Below are 17,351 nucleotides of genomic sequence, written 5' to 3' on the forward strand. Positions count from 1 at the left end.
AAATCTTTATAGAAATATAAAAAAATCCGTAAATCTTTGGAAATATATAAATCCCCGTAAATCTTTGGGAAATATAAATATACGTAAATCTTAGATACGTTACTCATAATATTTGTACACAAAAATATCATATAAAAAAATAATTTAAATAACATCTTTGATTAAGCAACTTCATAGTAACTGTATGATTTACAAACATAAAAGGACCATCAATTTTCACTAGTGACAGACACCATTAATAAAAATTTTTTATGTTATATTCTAAAAATAAACTCTGGCCGATCTCATTTACAGGCAGTGTTGGCTGCTCTGGCAGTTAGCACGCTCCAGTTCTGCCTGAACCAGATGCAGCTTATAACATACCTCAGGTTGGAACAGGAAGGCGTTCTCAATTTTGTCCTTCATAGAGATGGAACTTACAAGTATGGTTATGACACTGGAAGGAGCCTTTGAGAGTGCCAAGTCTACTAAGGTTGGACAGCAAAATGGAAGGTTTGGCTATGTTGACCCTGATGGCCATTCTGTCAATCTCAATACACAGCTGGTGAGGCTGGTTTTTGTCCCAACTGGATCTCACCTCCCACAACCACATCCTGACTTCCATGCAGCCCATGCTGCTGCAAGGGCTCGTCCACCTTTTATTTGATCCTCTCGCTAACCCAAATGCTGATGCTTCTTATGGTTTCCAGTTTGCTGAAGAAGGACAAACAAGATCAGAGCAAAGTGATGCCGCTGGAAATGTCCGAGGATCTTACTCTTACACAGACGATGATGGAATCACAAGAACCTACTCTTACACTGCAGGTCGTGGTACTGGCTTTGTTGTAGAAGGCAATGACCTTCCACTCTCACCTAAGACTCCTCAATCTTCTGGCTCTACTCCAGCAGCTACACGACGTTCCTCCTCAGCAAGCAGAATTTCCTCTAGTAGCAGAACTACATTCTCAGGATCATCATTGTCTTCCTCACCCTCAGTCACAACTTACACATCACCTGCTGGAACCCTTCACCATCTTCTTCTCCGCTGCTGCAAAGAGGTTCCAACTGGAACATCTTCCCCTTCACAAAGCCTCATCTAGTAATGATGGCTCTTACTCTTTCTCTTTCAATGCTGGTGACCATTCCCCGTTCAGAATCTGCTGATGCTAACCTTAATGTACAGGGACAGTTTTCTTTTGTTGCTGATGATGGCGTCCAGAAGAAGGGTTACTTATCGAGCTGGACCTAATACAGGATTCACTGCATCTGGAGATCATCTACCATCTGCCCCATCTTCAAACACACCTATTACTCGTCAAACACTGCCTCTCCATGGAACCTCAGGTGTCATCAACTTACCAGGCCCCCCATCTGCTTCTTCAGGCTCTGCCAGCACCATCATCCTCTAGCCAGCTTCCATCTCCTGCTCTTCTCAAACCTCCTCTTCCTCAACTCCACGTTTCCAGAAGCTAATACTCGCAGCCAGTTGAGATCAGATGGAAGTTATTCTTTGGATATGAAACATCCAGCCATTCAAGGAAGGAGGCTGGTGACACCAATAACAATGTTGATGGAGACTTTGCATTTGTTGCTGATGATGGTCAACGATGGAAAGATCCAATATCAAGCTGGTTCTGACACTGGATTCATTGCTGAAGGATCCCACATTCCAAAGGGTCCCATTGTCCCAGGAGCACCATCAGGTCAACCTACAGGAAGGATTACACCTGTGCGAGAAGTCCCATTCATTGACCCATTAGCTAATTCCAATGCTGATGCCTCCTATAACTGCTTTGCTTTGACTCTGAACAGTATTCACGATCAGAGACTGCAGATGCTGATGGAAATGTTAGGGGAACTTACACTGTAGTAGATGATGATGGAACTCGACGCACTATTCACTTCCGTGCTGGAGAAGGCATTGGTTTTGAAACAAATGAAGTTTCCTCCTCAAAAGGACCTGCTCCATCTACTTCATCTCACAGTGCAACCTCTTCCTCATCAACGTCCCAGTCAGTATTTTCTCTTCATCAGTGTCTTCCCACAGCAACATCAACCTCTCATCATCGCATCATCTTCTGCTCAGGATATCCTGCTCCCTCTTCACATCCATCTAGTTCTGATAATTTCAGACTCCTCAGTATGATGCATCAAAGACCCTAAATAAGTTTGGCTATGTTCTTTTCAATTAAGAATGGTAAACATCTCCTCTCAAATGGCAATTTGGTTGCAGTTTTCCTTCAAAGAAATTCTATATATCTTAACATGTAACACAGATCTGGCCTCTTTCTAGTCAACTTCAAATTGCCATCCATTTGGTCACAATCTATTGTATCATATTTTCTTTCTTATTACTACACCTTAGATGACCATTGAACTATAGTTATTGCAAATCAAAATAACAATAAAAATATGCAGATTCATAAGCATTTTATTATGCATACCTATTCAAAACCAGTTATATTTCAAACACATCACAATAAATAACTACTCACTTAGGCAATTAATTTCTTTGAAATCTAAATCACAGCCACAGACATGGTAATATCACAACATGCACAGTAAATGACACATTTTTCCAAAACTACTTGTGGTCAAAGATTAACGACCATTAGGACACACCCAGCACATGATGGAAAGATCACCTCCAGGTAAAAAAGGCACACATGCATCACACAACAGACATCACAAAAAACCATTGTGTTCAGGGCAGCCAGACAAGAGCAAGTCAACAGTGAAAACTAAAAGTCAACATACAAAGGGTCACAATCAATAACCATCACCATTATTCATATTTTTTAAATAGTTATGCTCACACATATCCTTTTTTTTAGGTTACAAGCTCTTACTGCTCACAAATCGATGATCTACAAGTCATTTTAGTGCTACAAACTGAAAACTCTACCAATCACAAAAAACCTTTTCACATACTTTTAAAGGAACCTTTATTGCTCCAACACAGACAATATAGAAATTAATTTGACAGTATAATTCTTCTCTTTCTCTTATTAGTTTCCACAAGTCAATCTTTTTAAAGAGCCTCCCTCAACTGTTCCTATTTTAAGTCTAAAATACCCATTACTTTTAGTACCAAGTAATAAAACTTAATCTAAACCATCACACTCCTTCTCCTGAAACTCCCAGGAGAGCAAGGTCTAATCGTCACTCAGAGTTTTCTGTAATGCGTGCAACTACTAGTAATAGTATAGTAGTAATTTTTTTACGCATATTTTTATGTACCATATCAAAATCAAAACAATTTTTCCTATCTTAAATTTTTTAAAACATCAGTAATTATTTTTATTAGTCCTGATATGACTGAGGTTAGTGACATTAACAACAAATAGTGCCACAACTGCCAGCTGCTAATGAAGTGCTGAAGATACTCACAGCATCTTTGCTGCACGTTCAAAATTGATCACATGCTATAAAACTTTCATTTACTAGCGAAATCAGCAATGATGCTACAGTTCAGGTCGTAGATCTCATTCTGAAAGCCAACCCAGCTGTGATTTGCAAGAAACATTTTTATGGAACTAGCAACATAACCCTACATGAACTCAATAAAATAAAAAAAAAAAAGGTCAATAATTCAGTAGATTATGTTGACAAATCTAACATTTCTATTTTTTAACTGAATCATATGAATCATATATATATATATATATATCTCACTATATATATATATATATATATATACGCGCTAACGGAAATCGACAGTAAAACTGTTCCAATTCTTTGTGCTCTAACAGGCAGTAAAATTTCCTATAATCACACATTTCTTAATCTTCCTCTTAAAATCAAGGGTAAGAAAGTAACCTGGAAAAAAGAGAAAAAATACACATTAATAATTTTTAATCATGATTACCTCTTGGTTCATTCAGTCTCAATAAACATTAAACAGCTGCATATGAGAACAGCTGATATAAGTTCATTCAATATCATATACTGTATATGTGACACTGCCTTGTTCAAATGCATATTTTGATTACAATTATTTTTTTATTACAATTATATTTTATATGGGATGCAAATTCCTCCTGTGTCATTAAAGGTCTGATAACCATCTGATAAAATTACCCACATGTTCATCCAATTTGGTCGTATAAATTAATAATGCTACAGTTTTAATCAGTCAACAACATTTCAGCTAACTTCAACCAGCGGAAAATTAAGTCTACTGTACAGTCTGGTTTGTGGATCCAAAGATATAATTTTTATTTTCAGCAGTGTTGTGGAATAATAAAATGAATTTAACAGCATAGTGTTTTTGTTGATCGTGTCTGTCGTTAGTTTAGTCTTCTTTGAACTTCCTTTTTCTGGTTCTGTTACTTTTTGGACTGAAAAAGTTCGGCTTAATAGGGCTAGCGTTGATTTTAATTGTTGATTGAATATCAATGATGTTTATATCTTTTGTTTGTTTTAAAGAGTATAGTTTTATTCTATAGGCGGTTATATGTCTGGGGATCATAATATCGGGCGTTATATATATTTAGTTTAAGTTTGTTCTCTCTATGGATTTGTAATTATTAGTCCCAATATAATTAGTATTTTGTTGGGTTGAGATGATTTAGGGTTGGTGTCTTATGCCGTTAATCATTTATTATCAGAATGAAAAAATCTGCTGTCGTCACTGGTGGCATAAAATGGGAAATCTTGACCAGTGCACGAATGATGCAAACACGCCTTTCCATGTTAACAGGAAAAATAATGCAAGCCATTCTTCTCAATTTTATACAACTCAGCTGCTGAATGCCTACTAAATTCCTAATTCATTTGTCGGTTTTCGTTATCGACGAACAACAAAGGACACAGTGACCAAGCGGAACAATTCCAGACGATCAGACCTTTTACCATACCAGGGGCGAGCATTTTGACAGGACACTCGATATGGCACAACACCTGACAGCAGACGAAACAGTCTAATATAGGTTGGTCAATATTCAGTCTAGACGACAATCATTTTGGATATAAACAGCAGGATCTTCCAGTCACAATAAAATAACAACAAACTTTACGTTCACAAAAATCAAACAATTTTCATTTTCTACGTGCTGACTGGAAAAGTTTCTCCTAAACAGAACTCATTCTGGCAGGAAATGCTTTTTTTCAGAATACTGTTCTTTCTGGGATAGGGCAAACACCACAGTGAATCCAGCATATAAATTCGAATACAATATACACATCACTGAAACAAGTCAGATGACTTACAGCCAGATTTTCAAGAATATTTATCATTATTGTCTTCTTGAACAGTGTATAAAAGAACAGAAGAGGTGAAAATTTTGTGTCCAAAATAAATAGAAAAGCCAGCCCTTTCAAAAATAACTGCTGATCTTATTCAAAAACTTGTTGTAAAATTTCTTTGAGGGGAAAAGTCAAATTACATAGAGATGTACTTCCTAGAACTGACAAATAAGCATTTTGATTATTCATTTCTGACACATAAATGCTGTGTCATTTATCATACACGGCTCTTTAATTATTAGATCTACAGTTACCAGCTGGCTGATAATGATAAAACCATTAACGAAAATAACCATCTTCGAGTCATGGCAGACATATATTGGCACCATGCTTTGCAATTTCATTTCTATAGCAGACACAATGACACATTAATAATCTATTTGATCTTAGCAAATAACAGAGAGGAGAGATTTCTAGAGAGAGAGAAAATCAAGAGAAAGAGAGAGAGAGAATCCTGCCGGCCACATATACACCTTGCTGCTTCATTAAAACAAATAACTGAAACTTATTCCCGTTCAGCAAAATGTTTTAGCATGGATCAATATAAACACAGAGACCAGCAAATTTCGTCAACGATGCAATTTTAAAACAGACTGATTTTTTAAGAGAGAGTGATTGATCAACACCTGGTGAGATTTCCCTTCATTAACTATCCGAGGGTTACTTGAAGAAAATCAAAACTGACTTCCTTAGTATCTAACTTATTGTCATGAGTATGTTTAGTTTTGTCAACTGAATATTCCCCAACCAGCACAAGTTGAACTGCCTCTATTCTTGTGTAGACAGGAATGTCCATCTTCGGGATTAAGACTGAACCCTTTCTTTTATTCACATTTGAACTCAACTTTATCCTGTTAAATACCGCCTTAAAAGCTTTCATAGTTTTGGCAGGACTTAAAGACCTGGATGAATTATCATCTGCAAACATCTGGTCAACACTTCCAAGACTCAATACCTTATCTCAAAATTTGTCGTATTACATCAAAGAAACACTGAATAGCATCCTAAATCAATACAAGTGCCATGGCTAAACACGTACTTGAGCAGTACGAAAACAAAGGAGTTTATCATAAAGAACCTTTAGGGAAATAATCGCACTGAGTCTCTCATTTAAAACATTCCATCAATCAGCTGAACAACAACACCTTGTTACACAATGCTGGCACAGGATCACCTCCCAGCTGTTCTGAAAACACCAGGCTCCATATTTCTTCCTGAATTAGATCTTCCCATGAAGGTCTGGCTGATGCATTCTGATTTCCATCTCAATCAGAAATCCAACCTTTCAGCTCCCAAAATTGTCACCAGTATGTACCTGTGCTTTTGTTACACTACTCCACTCTAACTGGACATACCACACACCATACTTATACCGTAAATAAAAGGCCTATGTGAGTGCAAAGGCAGCTCTTCACTGAGGAACATAATTTGCATTAAGGAAAGTCTCCCGTTTCCCCCATCTGATCTCAAAACAAGTAAACTCCTGGATTATCTTGGCTAAGACACAAACATCTGCAGTTTTAGATGTATAAATGAGAGGAGGTTGACTCTGGGGATGTCTTCTCAGGAGTTCCAGCTCTCTCTCTCTCTCTCTGTCTCTTATGCCCTCATTCCAACGAAGGAATACAAGGCCTATTCTATGTGATCTACTTTATAGGCAATTCAGGAGGGGATCTGGGCATCGTATGAAAGGCAGGTGCATAAGCCACCTTCCTTCCCAGGTACTTTTGCTGGCCCTCATGTGCCCTTCCAGGGATTCCTCTGGCTATAAAAGCATCTGGTGTAAAGTTTATGAACTCAGACAAACTCATGGTCCTAAATTCCAGGCACAAGGATAAGCTCAATAAATCCTGGCCAGAAATCAGTAATGGCCTCTTGGATTAAAGGATGTGAAATCACTTGCTCAGGATCATCCAGTCTTTCCTCAGTTCTCTCTTTCTCTCTCTCTCTCTCTCTCTGTTTATCTAAAAGAACTTTCAGTCACATTTTAACCAGACACTCATTTGGCATTAATAGACCAAAAATGAAGCCTTCCAGACACTTCCAGATTCTAGGGAAGACTTACGGTTCTTTGATAACAGGAATGGACAAATTACGATCTCTTCCATCATTTATTTTTATATATATGCAACAAGTGATTTGTTTCTCTCTCCCCGACTGCCAAACAAATTTTTAATAACAGGGGCAATATTGCCTCATTGTGTTATGGGACTCTTCAGATGCCCAGACAGGATTATTGAAAAGACTCTGGTTACACTATCATGCTACCCATCAGTATTTTTAAGTATGTCTTATGACCAGATTCACTGGGTCTCAATCAAAACATTTTGTGCTTTACAGTTTCTCTTAAAGTATGGATAAGTTTAAATGGTTAAATGTAAACAATGTTTTCACCTTGAAAGTCATACTCAAAAGCCACAGCCCGGTCAGGTTTTAATTAAAACTAAAACATAGAATATGTTAGGTTATCTCCAACTTTGTAAACAAGGAGAACACTGGACAGGAAAAAATAATTTAAATAAATCTTTGATTACACCTTCATAGTAACTGTTAGGTTTTAATTGGGAAAATTCAAAACATAAAGAGACGCAACTGCTAACTTTATACACAAAATATATACTGAAAATAATTTTAACATCTTTGATTAAACAACTTCATAGTAAGTGTATACATTCTAATAGACGATAAGAGAGTTTTCTGCTGACAGACAGCTCATCACTTTACAGTTTAAAGGTCCATTTTAGCCATATAAACTCTATTGCTTCATCTTATTTAAGTCCAGGCTTTTGTTGGCTGCTCAAACAGTGAGCAGAAAGTTCTCCTGCACCAGATGGCAGCTTACAACAGCCTCAAAGCTGGGAACGGGAAGGCGTTCTCAGTATTTTGTCCTTCTTAGAGATGGAACTCGCAAGTATGGTTATGACACTGGAAAGGGAGCCTTTGAGAGTGCCAAGTCTACTAGGGCTGATGCCAACAAAAGGAAGGTTTGGCTATGTTGATCCTGATGGCAATTCTGTGAATCTCCAATACACAGCTGGTGAGGCTGGTTTGTCCCATCAGGGTCTCACCTCCCACAACCACATCCTAGTCTTCAGGGGCTGGCCCATGAAGTGCTGCAAGGGCTCGTCCACCTTTGTTGATCCTCCAAATAACCCCAAATGCTGGCTTCTTACGGTTTCCAGTTTGCTGAAGGACAAACAAGATCAGAGCAAATGATTCTTGGAAATGTCCGAGGATCTTACTCTTACAGACGATGATGGAATAGCAAGAACCTACCTTACACTGCAGGTCGTTTACTGGCTGGATTGTTGTAGAAGGCAATGACCTTCCACTGTCAGTTAAAACTTCCTCAATCTTCTCTCGACTCCAGAAAGTACACGACGTTTTCCTCATTGCAAGCTTCTTTCCTCTGGACATGGCACATCTTTGAGAATTTACATTCAAACTTCTCCCTCTGAGCTCCTCACCCTCAGTTACAGCCAATTTGCAGATAACTGGGAGGTTTGTCATCTTGTTGTACCGTTAAGCTGCTGTGACCAACCCCTTTGCCATGACAAGAGGCTGAACTTACAAATTCTCTTTGGATGATGGCTCTTACAGTATAGTTTCCTTTCAAGTGTTATTTGTGAGCTCTCGTTTATAAAATCTGCTGATGCTAACCTTTAATGTACAAGGACAGTTTTCTTTGTTGCTGATGATGGCGTCAGAAGGGAGATTATCGAGAGGGAGCTGATAGAGGATTCACTGCATCTGGCAGAGATCATCTAGCCAACTGCCCCCATATTCAAACACACCTATTAAACTCCTGTCCTCTGCCTCTGCATATGCCTGGGACCACTTTTTCTTTAAAAGTGTTGGCCATTCCTTCTTCTTCTTTTCTCTCTCTCTCCTCTCTTCTCTCTAGCCTCAACCATCTCCTTCTCTCTCTCTCCTCTTCCCTCATTTTCCAAATTTCCAAGTTAATAAACCCCTACATAGTGAACTGTGGATCAGATGGAAGTTATTCTTTGGATAGGAAACATCCAGTCATTAAGGAATGATTTAGGTGACACCAACAATGTTGACTGCCCCTGCATATTGTTGCTGATGATGGTCAACGACGACACATCAATTTAAGCTGGTTCTGACACTGGATTATTGCTGAGGATCCCCATTCCAAAAGGTCCCATTGTCCCCGGTGGTCTTCAATTCATTTTAGGAAGGATTACACCTGTGCGAAGTCCCATTCATTGATCCATTAGCTAATGGGAGGTTGATGCCTCTATAGCTTTGCCTTTGACTCTGAACAGATATTCACGATCAGAGACAAACAGATTTGATATATAATTTTGAAGGGAATTTTTTTATTTCAGTCTTTTGATGATGGAACTTGTACTATTTCACTTCCGTGCTGGACAGGAAGGTTTGCCAGGACTCAGAGGTTTCAGCTATCTGGACGCCCATCTCGCGACAATCTTTGCACTTCTCTTCCTTTTCTAACACAGGCAGTTGATTTCCCATCCTAGAAACACATATATGCTTCTTCAGCATCATCTCATATATATAACATTCTCCATCATCGTCATCTAGTGGTTATATATACCATCTTAGGACATACAATATTCTCTAAATTTCCTTCTTCACAAATACACACAGTAGTCAATATATAGGATGTTATATATGATATATCAAAGAACCCCATATAAACTTGGATATACATATATCTATAACTGATATATGGACTCCCTGCTCCCAAATATAAAGACAAATGGATTTATGTATGCGTAATTATGTATGTGTGCATTCGAACTCCAGTACCTGCATTACCAATTTCAATCAAACTTGGTATACATTGACTTACTATTTATAAAAAGCACTATCGTAAGACATCACATTATCTTTTCAGGCGGGTTTGAATCTACCATGAAACTGGGCATTGACTTAAATATCTACTTAGTAACTTTACGAATTTGTCATACTAATTTCAGTATAAATATACTCACTAACAAGACACACAGAATACTGATAAATTTAAGACATCAATGTACATCACTGGGGGTAAATAGCCATGGTTTTATCATACTCGTTTCAGAGACTTTCCTGTTTTCTCTATTGAGAGAGATCGAGAGAGAGCAGACAATTAATCATTTTCATTCAGAAGTTATCAACAAAAACTTGCCAGGTTAAGTCCATTTTTTTTTAAACATAGTAATATAGCCACATACCTATCGTTGAATATAAAAATAAAAATCCATATAATAATTAACAAGGTTAAAAAAATTAAGGATAAAAATCAGGATTATAAGTTAACAAGGATAAAAACCAAAACAATGTGGACAAATAGGCCAGTAGTAAATGATTAATTTTAGGGAAAATAACAGGGAGGAGGAATATAAGAGGTGCAGGTGGACAGGGAAGGAAAAGGAGGAGAAGGGAAGGGGAGGTAAAAATTAACAGGTGTAAAAAATACTTTTTTCATGCAAACATGGTTCAAACTTCATTAACAAACATAAAAAATTTAGGTAAAACAGCATGAGTCCCTTTTGAAATTAAAAAATAAAAAGGGAAAATTTAAGAGTACTGTGGTGACAGGTTTTAAACACCTAAAACTGTCCCTTTATCACAGTAAACTGTTCTGACATTAATCTTTAATCAGATGTTACTGTACTGTCTGTCACATTTAACCAAATATCTCTCTCTAAAAGGGAAAATCTCTCAGGTTTTACTGTATTAACAAGTCCTAAAATTAACAAGGTATTAAAATCTGTGTCAGGAAATAACCAGGTATTACTGTGTTCAGGGTAAATTTAAAAGGGGATCTGTTGTCTGTCGACTTTTGTCCAGGCAAAACTGTAAAACTGCCCCTTTTATCCAGGTATTTACTCAAATATAATGCGAAAATTTTCCATTTAATTGCTGTAAAAATAAAGCAAAATAACAGGAGTAAAAATTACTCACTGCCTGTCCTCAAATCCAGGTATTACTGTAAACTGTTCATTTTAACAGGTGGCCTCTTGTGGAGTAAATTCCCTTTTATATAAAAAAAATGTGTTAAAATAAAACTCTTAAATAACCATCTAAATATGCTTTCTGAATTCTCTAAAAATAAAATAATTATAATAATATGGCCCTTTAATAAATAAAAATAAATCCTAAAATAAATGTCCCTTTATAAATAATTCCTTGCGCCATGGTAAAATAAAAAAAAATAAAGGACTGAAAAATGTTTAGTAATAAATAAAAATGAATAAATAAAAAGTTCTTTGAAATGAGGTATGAAAAAAAATAAGTTTAAATAAATAAGTTAAAAATAAGTGAAAATTAACAAATACATCAATAAATAAATATTTAAAAATAAAGGAATAAATATTAATAAGAATAAAATGGGGCCAATGGAAAAATAACATAAGTAAAATAACAAGAATAAAAATAAATTCAAACATAAAATAATTAAAATAAATACATAATAACAAAGGTAAAAATAATAAAGTAAAAATTAAATACAGTAAATAAATTAAATAATTTATAAATATGGTAAAAATAAAATAAAAATAAATAAATAAAATATATAATAATTATAATTATGAAAATATTAAAAAATACACGTAAATAAAAATAACATGGGAAAGAAAAGATGGTTATAAATAACTGTCTTAAAAAATTAAATGATAAAAAATAAATAAATAAAATAAAAAATAAATAAAAAAAATAAATAAAAATAAATAAATAATTAAATAAAATAAATAAATAAATAAGTAAAATTAGTTCCTAAAAAGCAGAAAAAATAAATAAAGTTAAAGTTAAAAAATAAAAAAAAAATAAATATTAATTAATCCCAAAGCTTGGGAATCAAGCAAAATTAACAAGGGAAAGTGAAATAAATAACAGAGGGATTAAAAAATTCAAATAAATGTTAAATAAATGGCCGATTAAAAATTAACAAGGCTAAAAAATAACTTAAAAAAAACTAACAGGGTAAATAATTAACAATGGCAAAAATAAAGGAAATAACTCTTTCTTTTAAAATAAATAAAAATAAAAAATAAATATTCAGTAAATAAAAATCCTTAAAGCGCTAAATAAAAATAAATAAATTAAAAATTAAAAATTAAATAAATAAAATAAACAGCTCTTTCAAAGGATAAAAATAAATGCCAATCAAAACAAATATTGGACTAAAATAAGGATAAAAATAAATGATGGATGGTAACAGGAGTAAAAATAAAAATAATAAAAATAAATAAAATAAATAATAAAAGTAAAAAATAAAAGGGATAAAAAAATAATAGTGGTAAAATAAATAATAAAAATATAAATAACATAAGGGTAATAAATAAATTAATAAATAAATAAAAATAAATTAATTCAAGGATAAAATAAAAGGGCTGAAAATAAATAAAATCTAAAAATTTAACAGGGATAAAAATAAAAGTGGCCTAAATAAAAAAGCTAAAAAAATTCGTGGTCAAATACAAGCCGACCTCTCAGAACAAATAAAAAAATTAACAGTTGGTTCGAAAATAAATGGACAAATAAAATAAGCTAAATTAATAAAAATAACTTAAATAAATAAAAATAAATAATCTTAAAAATAAATTAACAAAATAAAATAAAAATAAAAATTTCGATGGATTATTAACAATAAAAATAATATTTCTCTTAAAATAAATAAACAAATAAATAAATAAATTCTAATAAATAAAAAACAAATAAAGTGTAAATCTGTCTAAATAAATAAAAATAAATAAAAAATAATTCCAAAATAAATAAATAAGGTATATAAATATATATAAATATATATATATATACATAATATATATATAAATATAAATTAAATATATAAATAAATATCTCATAAATACATAATAAAATAAATAACATAATAGTAACTGTAAATAATTAAAACACAAATAAAAACGGTTCGCTGGAAATTAAAAAGTTAAATTAATAAATAAAAATAAATGAATAAATAAATTGTAATTTAATAACAAAATAATAAAATAAAAGGAAATAATAAGGGTAAATTAAAAATACGGTAAAAAATTAAAAAAATAAAAATAACAGATAATTAAATTTGTTTCTAAGGAAAAATTTTGGAAAAATAAACTAAATTTGGCGTCTAAAATTAAATAAATAAATTAACAAGTGCTAAAAAATGAAAAGTAAATAAACCAATAAATAAATAGATAAAGCTTAAGTAAAAATAAATAGTAATAAATAAGTAATTAAAAAAATAAATAAATAAAAATAACTAAATGAATAAAAATTAACAGGAATTAATAAAATAAATAAATTTCATAAAAAAAACCTTCGTTTAGAAGTAAAAAGTTCAAATAAAAAATAAAACGAAAGGCTAAAATAAGTAAATAAATAAAAAGTAAATAAATAACAATCTCGAAAAGTTAAAAAAATAAATAATAGAATTAAAATTAATGCAAAAATAAAAAGGTTCAATAACATTTTAAAATATCAAGGATAAAAAATAAAATAAAATCGAAGTGTTAAAGAAACAAAAATAAAAATTGATCTAAATAAAACAGGATTAAAATTAAAAATAAATAAATAAATAAAGGTAAAATAATAAAAATATAATAAAAATAAATAAATGCCAAAATGTTTAAAAATAAAGGATGAATAAAAATAAGAATAAAAAAATAAAACGAAAATAAAAGGTTTAAAAATAAATAAGGGTAAAAAAAAAAATAAGGGAATAATTAAATGACCAAAATAAAAAATAAAGGTAAATAAATAAAAGGAAATAAATTCGTAAAAATTAAGAAAGAAAATAAAGCTAAAAAAAACGCCTGTGCAAAAATAATAAATAAAAATAAAGAGGGTACATGGGCTTAAAATTAACAAGATGTTGATAAAAATTGTTGTAAAAAACAACAAAGTAAAAAATAACAAGATAAAAATAAAAGGGAAAAATGGCATAAGTAAAAATTAACAAATAAATAAAGGAAAGGAAAAAAATAAAGGAATAAATTAACAAATAAAAAAAAAATGTTATAATAAATAAGTAAAATAAATAAGTCTGAATAATTATGAGACAATAATGAAAGGTAATACCAATAAAAATAAATAATAGAAGTGAAAATTGGTTAAAAATAAATGGTTAAATAACAGGATAAAAATTAATAAATAATAAAAAAAATAAATTAAAAATAATCTTTAATAAAAATAAATAAATAAAAATAATAAAATAATAAGAAAAATAAATAGGTGTAAAAATAAATAAATAAATAAAATAAGTAAAATTCTGTTTGGGTTCAAAAAAATAACCTGGTAAAAATAACAGGAGTAAATATTACAAATATAAAAATAAATAAAATTAATAAAATAAATTAATAATAAAATTAATTAGTAATAAATAAATAAATAAATAAAATTGTTGAAATTTTACCACTGAAATAAATAAAATAACAAGAATAAAAATAACAAGGATAAAAATAAATAAATACGGAAAAAATAAGTATAAAATAAAAATAATTAAAATAAATAAATAAAAATAAATGGACTTTAGATATATTGCTAAATAAAATATAAATAAAGAACAAATATAATCTCTCCTTAAAAATAAAAATAAATGGGTTAAATAAAGGAGTAAAATTAATCGCTAAAAATACGGTGGAGAAATAAAATACTTTTTCTCCCAAATCTCTTTTTTAAAGGGTAAAAATAATATAAAATAACATTAAAAAGATAACAAATGGTAAAAATTACTTGATAAATAATAAGAAGTAAAAATGGGTACAAGTAACCAAAAATTTTCCAATAAAAAATGCATAAATTGAAAGGACTGCATGTCACCGTGGGTAAATAAAAAATAAATAAACAAAAAATTGGAAAAAATAAAGTATAACAGCTTGGTAATAAATCGCGTGCAATGGTGAAAAATAAAATGAGGTTATGTTGTATTGTGTAAATTTAACAGGGGTAAATAAATGTTAGTTAAAATAACTGGAATTCGGAATTATATAAATAAAAATAAATTAAAAACAAATTAAAGTAAAAATAATTAAACCATCTTGATGTGATCAAAAGAGGAACATAATTTGCCCATAAAATTAACACTGGAGGCAAAAAAAGGAAATATTCTACTCCTTTTTTGAAAGTTTGGGATTCGTAATGTCCATCTTGTTTTGTAAAAAAATCTTTTGGAAGATTCGACCCATGTTTGACTCACATTTTTTAAATAATTCAAATGTTTTCTTTCCGTGTATCGACTGTTTTTTTCTGTCTCTCTTGTTCATCTTCTTGTAATGAAGTCTCTTAATGATAACAATTAAATGATTTAAAAATGCTTCATCTAAGACATTAATTTCTATTTTTTTCAACTAAATGGACTATTTAAATAATAATATGGGCGTTTCTAAACAAATAAAAGGTTTGTTATTTAGGATATCCCAACAAAAAATAAAATAAATTTTCCCGACAAGGCGTTTAAATTTTTTTTTTTCAATATATGTTTTTTGAATTAGTTTAAATTTTTTGGGTTTATTTTTGTTAAAATATTAAATATAATTTAATAATTAGAATTAGCAGTGTATTTCCACCCCAAAATATTTTTTAAAAATTAATAAGCGTGTCCATAAATAAATAAATAGAACTTAATGTCTTTTATAAATATGATCCCTATTGATTAAAATAAATTTTTTCGATTGAAAGATTAAGAGCCCATTTGAAATAAAATTCTTTTTTTGAGTATTTAAATTGTTTTGTTGAAAAAATTTAGCGCCAATTGATTTTTGGATACAATTTAAAAATTTTTACAAAATGAAATTCTTTTTTTTTCTTTTGTAGTTTTGTTTGGTTTTGTAACATGTTTGCTTTTGTATTATCAAGATCAGTTATTGCTTTATGGAGGAGATCAGTTTATTGAATGTCGATAACTATTTAATCCATTTTGGAGATCAATATCGGTTCTGGAGTTTTATGCAAGTTTGTAGGCGTTTTCAAATCGTTTTTTATTTATTTAAGTGTTTTTTCCAGTTCAGTTTATCTTTTGTGCCGTGGTTGTCACTTTATTAGTTGTGATTTAGGACTGTAACCATTAATTTCGTCTTTATTTAGTTTTGAGGTGTTTAAACCAAATTTTTTATGTGCCCTTACTGGTGACCTTTTCAAACTAGTGCTCACATTGATGTTTAGTACATTTATTTATTTATTCTTAAATCCATTTATTTGTTTTTTCATCATTTTTATCCAACACGGACGTTTCAGCTAATTTATTTTTTTCGATTATACAGTACTCTAAATAATTAAAAATTTTCCATAACAAAATTGTCTCGTGTATTTGTTTGCAACAATTTATTTAACTTTAATTTGTTTTTGTTACATTGAGATCCGTGCATTTATTATAAAAATTTATTTTTAAAAATTTTGAAATACGATAAAAAAAATATTTTCTTGTTGCAAATGCTGTAAAAAATTTTGATGTTTTATTTTTACATACTTAAACAAATATATAACACATATTTTGACTAAAAATAAATAAATAAAAATGAAGCTAAATATTTATAAAGTTTTATAAACATTGCTTTATTTATTTATTTTTAAAATTATATAAATTGTATATATGTAACCAGGACAGATTAACACTTTTTGGCGTCACTGCCTGCCGATGCTCTCGATCTTTCTTCATGATGCGTACGTATCCACAAGTTATTTGCCACGATAACGCATTCTAACATTCTCTCTCTCTCTTCTCTCTCCTCTCTCTCTCTCTCTCTCTCTTTCTCTCTCTTCTCGTGTATAGCCTTCTCTCTCTCTCATCGTTTTAGTTCACCCACCGAATCTCACTCATTCTCACCAAATCAATTAAATGGACCATTTAAAGCAATTGTTTCTACAAAAATAAGTTTATTATTCAAATAACCCAACAAAAATGAATAAAACAAAGCAAAGATTAAAATGCATAATAAATGAATTATATCAGGTTAGATAACTAAACTCTGAACTGCAAAAACACTTCTGATTAAAGAAGTCTCATTATAGCTAATGTATAAGAAAATATCCAAACTCACACACTCCCAAATCAATAACTAGTCATGTCAAAAAAAACAGTCTACCACATGTTATTCCACAGTCCACACTGTCCACTTTTCTCATGTCCACAGACATCTGTCGGAAAGAATTAAACATGA

At 31.2% G+C, this 17,351-nt stretch overlaps 1 long non-coding RNA gene and 1 pseudogene across 2 annotated transcripts in view; one reads left to right on the forward strand and one right to left on the reverse strand.

Annotated features, from left to right (window-relative positions):
- Positions 1–17,351, reverse strand: part of LOC136845025 (uncharacterized) — a 356,972-nt gene that overhangs the window by 274,338 nt on the left and 65,283 nt on the right. The gene's annotated exons all lie outside the window — the stretch shown is intronic.
- Positions 1–17,351, forward strand: part of LOC136844559 (serine-rich adhesin for platelets-like) — a 67,048-nt pseudogene that overhangs the window by 16,000 nt on the left and 33,697 nt on the right.

The sequence above is a fragment of the Macrobrachium rosenbergii genome, chromosome 13 (assembly GCF_040412425.1).
Source record: "Macrobrachium rosenbergii isolate ZJJX-2024 chromosome 13, ASM4041242v1, whole genome shotgun sequence".
In the NCBI taxonomy this organism is placed as follows: Eukaryota; Metazoa; Arthropoda; class Malacostraca; order Decapoda; family Palaemonidae; genus Macrobrachium; species Macrobrachium rosenbergii.